This window comes from Marmota marmota, unplaced genomic scaffold, assembly GCF_001458135.2.
Source record: "Marmota marmota marmota unplaced genomic scaffold, marMar, whole genome shotgun sequence".
Classification (NCBI taxonomy): domain Eukaryota; kingdom Metazoa; phylum Chordata; class Mammalia; order Rodentia; family Sciuridae; genus Marmota; species Marmota marmota.
The window spans coordinates 208,656-214,653 of record NW_026006174.1 but is presented as its reverse complement, the minus strand read 5'-3'; the positions used below and the strand labels follow the sequence as shown (position 1 = coordinate 214,653).

General features: G+C 36.0%; 1 pseudogene; it reads right to left on the bottom strand.

The window, feature by feature from the left end:
• Nucleotides 1–4,316: 4,316 nt before the first annotated feature.
• LOC107161118 overlaps nucleotides 4,317–5,998 on the bottom strand; it is a 30,397-nt pseudogene continuing 28,715 nt past the window's right edge.

Sequence of the window (5,998 nt, the reverse complement as noted above, 5' to 3'; positions counted from 1 at the left end):
ACCTGATGCTTCCTTTTCTTCCTACAAATGGGAGTCTATTTTCTTTTCCACAGACCCCATGAGTGTTCATCTCAGTGTGGGGTCTCAGCAAAACCTGCTCAACCAAGGTCTTCAGAGTATTATTAATCAGAAGATCCAAACTTATATTTTTCTTTGTTTTGTGCCTTGAGCTTTGGTTTCCCTCATAGGTTGCCTGTTCTGATGACTTTTGGGGTGTGGGAAAATGATCTGTTTTTCTGTCCTTTTATTATAGCCCAGACTGAATCAACAGGCAACCTCAACTGGAATGCCTCACCAAACCCCTGATTTTGTCTTCTGTGCTTCAGATATGTGAAAGATATGGAGGAAATGGGGACAAGATTAGATCACTCTGAGGGCCTATGAAGCATTATTGTTCCCAACTGAAATCCCCATTCTTTGAGTTCCTTCTAGTAAGAAAGAAAATAAGCTTGGTGCAGGTATTTTTTCCTTTTAGAGTTATCAATGATTCCAGAAGCCCACAGGACTGTTTGGCTGTCATCCTGATCCTCCCATATGGAGAGGTGGGGGCCACGTACACAGTGGCCGGGGCTGACCATAAATGAATTGGAAACACCCATAGTGGGGAGAATGTCAGTGAAAGTGGGAGCCTAAGGAGAACTTGTGTTTTCTTAGCCATATCCAAACAGCCTGAATGAAACTGTTTGGCAGCTACAGATTTCCTGAGGATGCACTGGGCAGCTTTCTGGAGGTACCAGGGTGATAATTCATGATTGGGACACCAAACCATGACAAGACTGTGAAGAACTCATTTTGAGGATTCTGAGAATACTATGCATTCTAGGAAGAAATGTTTAGCACAGTCACTTAGAGTCACTTGGTGGGATGTATGAGCGATAATATTAATGATGACATCTTTGGGGGCATGTTGAGTAGGGATAATAGCAGTGTTGTAATAAGAAGATACTCATAACAGCCAAGGTGGTTGGGATTTAGTTCATGTCTCCCTTATGAACCAGGTAAGGCACTTAAGTTTACATCTTAATAAATTCTCACAACCATGAGGCAGGTACTCCCATTAGTTCATTTTACATCTGACAACTGAGATTCACAAAGGTGGAGAATTGTACAGCAGTCACAAAACTACAAGAAAATGAAGGCCTTTCATAAATACTTCACTGTGTGGTCTTGTTGGAAGGATCTGTCTTGTGGGTTGTAGGGATTTGATTTAGCTGAGTTAAGCATTCATGGTGCCATGGCTGGTGCTTTAGCACAGTGTCCCCAGTGCTAGTTACATGACTCAGAGAAAGAAATCTGAGATGCAACTGCAATCTAATGATGGAGGTGCTCAGTCAGTCAGTAAAGGAATGTGCTGTTGTGGGCAGTCATAGCACCAGGGATGGGGCAACACAACCAAGTATTCAATGACCTGGCTGGGGTTCAGAAACAAGGTGGTGAAAAGTGAAGTAAGGCATGCCAGACAGACATGACAGCAGGAACCAAAGCACTGTAGTGTGCAGTAAGTAGCATGGTGTGGGCCTGCAATGACAGGCAGTTTAATGCGGCCAGAATAAATGGTTCAAGGTAAAGGGGGGAAAAAGAGAGAAAACTGGAAGAGAATAAGGGGCCTTAAATGAATCGGCCAAGGCATTGGGCCCTAGATAGATAAAAGCCTGGATCTGGAGTCCAATTCAGCCATGTACTAACTATTTTGACCCTGGGCCACATCTTTAGAGGTTTTCTAAGCTTTGTTTTACATAACTGGAAGCATAGTGACAGATAATAGTCTACATGTTAAGCTAACAGCTTGGGTACCTGGGGTCACAGTGTTTATGAATGGATTTGCCAAGAAGCATATCCACTTTCTATTACATGTAAAGCTTTATTGTTCATCATTTTTATATTTTCCTACTTACTTTTGCATATTTCAGATCATTTACCCTGTTAGTAGTGTAATTTTTCTGGCTCTGGGCTTGTCTTCCCAGTCTAGGTAGCCCTCAAGGGTAGATACCATATTTTAATCTACCATCACAAGATGTAGCCATGCAGGAATCTCAGCCTCACTAGACCATTAGAATCGCTTGGGAGTACCAGATAGCTGCAGAAGTCTGTTCCCTATCCCAGATGTATTAAACTAGGACCTTTAGGTCTGTAGCTTGAGCTTTTAATCTTGATCACCTGGGCAGAAAAATGTTTGAATCAATGAGTAAACAATCATACTGTATGTACAGTTGTCCCTCAGTATCCTTGAGAGTCTGGTTTCAGAACCTCTCCTGGACTCCCAAATCCATGGATGTTCAACACTTTATACAAAGTGGCATAATATTTGTATAACCTATACATATTTATGGTACATTTTGAATCACCTCTAAATTACTTATAAACATAGTACAGTGTGAATTCTATGAAAATAGTTGTTTTACTATATTGTTTAGGAAATAATGACAAGAAGAAATGTCTATACATGTTCAGTATAAATGCAGTTTTTAAAATATATTTAGTTACATATGGACACAATAACTTTATTTTTAAATAGACAATTCAAACATTTATTTTAGAATTGAATTAAACAAAAACAGTCAATCAACTATTTTTCCTAACATAATTCTTTAATACCAGACCAAAGTGAATACTATTCAAAACTCAAGACATTTTGGAATTTCAGCATAGTAACCTGAGAACAATTTTCTTCATATGTCATTTATGTTGCCAAAAAACTATGCTGTGATTACTAGTTGTTTCTATTTTGACATAAGATACTATGCAGAACATATGCAAGGCCAATAATTTCAGAACTAATGCTGACTTAGAACACCATGAAGGAGGTTCCCCTGAAAAAGTTGCTGGCAAAAAGGACAGATTAAGATTTAAGGCTGAATGGGAATGGCTATACCAGAACAATATGGAATGTAAGAACTGGAATTATAAAGTCTGTAGTAACTATTCATAGGAAAACAGAAAAAAGAAAAGGAAACAGAAATATCTAAGAAAAACTTTAGATCATGGAATTTGTAATTACCCTATTGGACAGACAGAATAATAAATGTTCTACTGCTCTCCCAACTTCAATCTGTTGTCTTGAGAAATACATGTTATTAACAAGGAGACCAATGGGCTCAAAGCAGCACAGTTTATCACAGCTCTTTGCTCCTGTTAGAAACAAAAAGAACTAAGAGATCTGTGTATGGAAGGTCAATATTATTTGAGATTATAGAGGACTTCCATATTTTTTTTTAAAAAGTAGGCTAACATCTTAAAAATGAAACAAGGAACCTTATTTTAAAAAATACATTCTTGCAGCACTAGTGTTTCTTACTGATGCAAACCAGGTAAAACAAAACCTCACCTCCCTCTTTTAAAAAAAATTAAAACCACTCTCTATTCATTTGGATTTCATTTGCATTTCTGAAGAATTATTAGTTAAGTTACTCGATACCAAAATAGCTGTTTAAAGAATTCTTAAACTTCCTGCATGAAATTTTCTCTCTCTGAAAACTGAAATAAAGGACCTGTTCCATTTGTTAACCAAAACAAATACTTACTCTAGTACTTTCCCACTTCCAACTTGTCAATACTTCCTGACTTCTAGATTAATGAATCCAAACAGTTGGGAAAGAAGATGCTCTGTTCAATATTGTGAAAATTCTAACTATCTTTCTCTCTTTGTTAAAGTTGGCACAGAACTCTCAAAAATAAAATGCAAAAAAATAATATGAATATAAAATATGCCAACATAAAAAGAATGCCTTTGCTAATTTTGAAATGACTATGCTATTCTTAATATAAGAATCTACTCACCAAATTTGGTTAAGCTTCTTGAGTCTCTAGATCTTTTATTAAATTACTATTCAGCAGTTACTTATGTTTGTTTTTAAAATATGTTATATATATTATGATTCTTGCTTTATCCAAGGGTTCCCTTTTTTTTTAACATAACTGGCTTGGTTAACCAAACAGGTAAGCAGTTTAGACTATCTTCTGACATTTGGGATTAAAAATGTGATTTCTCCTGATGGGTTATTAAGTATGACCAAAGTTTTAAGATAAGCAACTTTTACACATGGCAAAAAACTAGTCACAAATATACTCAAAATTACACGTCTCAACTGCCATATTTTCACCAATACAAGCAGATAGTTGGAATTTTAAAAATAAGGAGTTGATTTTATTACAAATTTTAGATAAACACATTAGAAAATTGTTTTATTTGGACCCTTTAAAAAGTATTAATTTCACCAAATCTAGAATACTGGCAGTGTAAAAGTCCTAAACTAACTTTAAAGCTAACAAATCAAAGGCACAGTATTAACACACTTAAAATTATTAATGTTCACGAGAAATTAGGAGGTGCCTTATAAATGTAGTGTTATTAACCTAGATTCAAAACTATCTAGAAATGACAATGGGGAATGAAGCCCTTGATTATTACAACCTAACAACTGTGAAGACCAAGATGCTATTTTCCATAAGAAGAAACCTAAGAGTCATAACTCTATCAAAAAATCTAACTCCTAGACCTTAAAAATGAATGATTGATGAACATAGTCTCTAGACTTGATTAAAAAGATACAGGAAATCAAGAGGTACAAAATTGATGAAAAATGTACTTGAAATGTAGATTACACTACAGTAAATTACTATTCATGGCTCAAAATTATGTCACTCTAGTTTTTAACCCCAAATTAATTTCAATGCTTTGACAAGTGGTAATATGCTATTTTCATATATAAATTGCTAATATCCAGTATTTGTCAAAAGGAGGCAACTGTTGTCTAGCACAATCTAATACCTACTTTCCAATGGTGTCTGTAAATAGTAACAAATTCTGAACCATAAGTTACAGAAATTAGTCACAAGAGTGCAAAAAGTCCTTGGAGAAAAGTAGCCCACCTAACAATTACAAATATAAGGAAACACTTTACAAAGTTTCATTACTATGAAGATGATTTCCTCTTTGTTCAAACTTTGCACAAATGGAGAATTTTTCTTTACTGTAGGAAACAAACTGTAAGTAACAGTGCATTTTTAGGCATAAATAAGTATTTATGTCTGGTTCCAGGATAGTCAGGTTAATACATAAATACTTTAAAAACACAGAAGTTCACATTAGTGGAAAAACCCAAGTTTCTCACGTAACCATTCTTCAGTTAGGTCTTCGGTATTTCTTATTTCGAATACCTTGGCTAGTTCAGCTGTTTGGACTAATTTATTCTTACTCCCCACATACATCATCTGTTTTTCAGGCTTACATCCAACAGGACTGGAGAAAATAAGCACAGAGGATATGAAACTCTTCCATCATCATGTTGATATTTAAAACTATATACAATGAAGTGATGGTTGTCACTTCTGGTAGTTCATCTTTAAGTTCATCTGGTGAAATGCCCTGAAGTTCCTCATCCAGTACCACCAGGCATGATAGATTGGTTGAGGGCTCTGCTCAATGGAGAAAACACAATCATGGGCATTATTGTTTGTCCTATCAGAGAGACATTTCAGGCTCATCTCTCACTAGCATTAAATTCTCCACCCAGAAATGGCACAAACACCTTCCATGCACACTCTTTGGTCAGGTCTAGTCATGTGACCTGGAAGAGAAATCCTGCAGTTTCCCAGAAGGGGGAAAGTCAGAAGTTATTAGTGAGCAGTGAAAATGACTACCAGACTCTATAAAATTGGTACCATCAACTTTATTTCACAGCAATACTTAGGAGGTGTGTTCAAGGCCAAATAGAAAATATGGAGTGGAATTTGAGATTTTGTTTGTTTGTTTGTTTAGCTCAGGGCCCTATTTTTTTTTGTTTTGCTTTTTTTTTTCTTAATTTAATGAGGCTAGATGGCATATGGCTTTAAACTTGGTGGTTAAAAGCCTGGAATCTGGATGGTGTCCAGACCTTCAGCTCTGCCACTTACCTGATGTGTGAGCTGGGCAAGTAAAAGACCATTTATACCCATCAAAAAGATAATCAAAGGATGTGAGAGGCCAAGGAAGGAGGTTTTTTTTTTTTTTTTTTTTTTT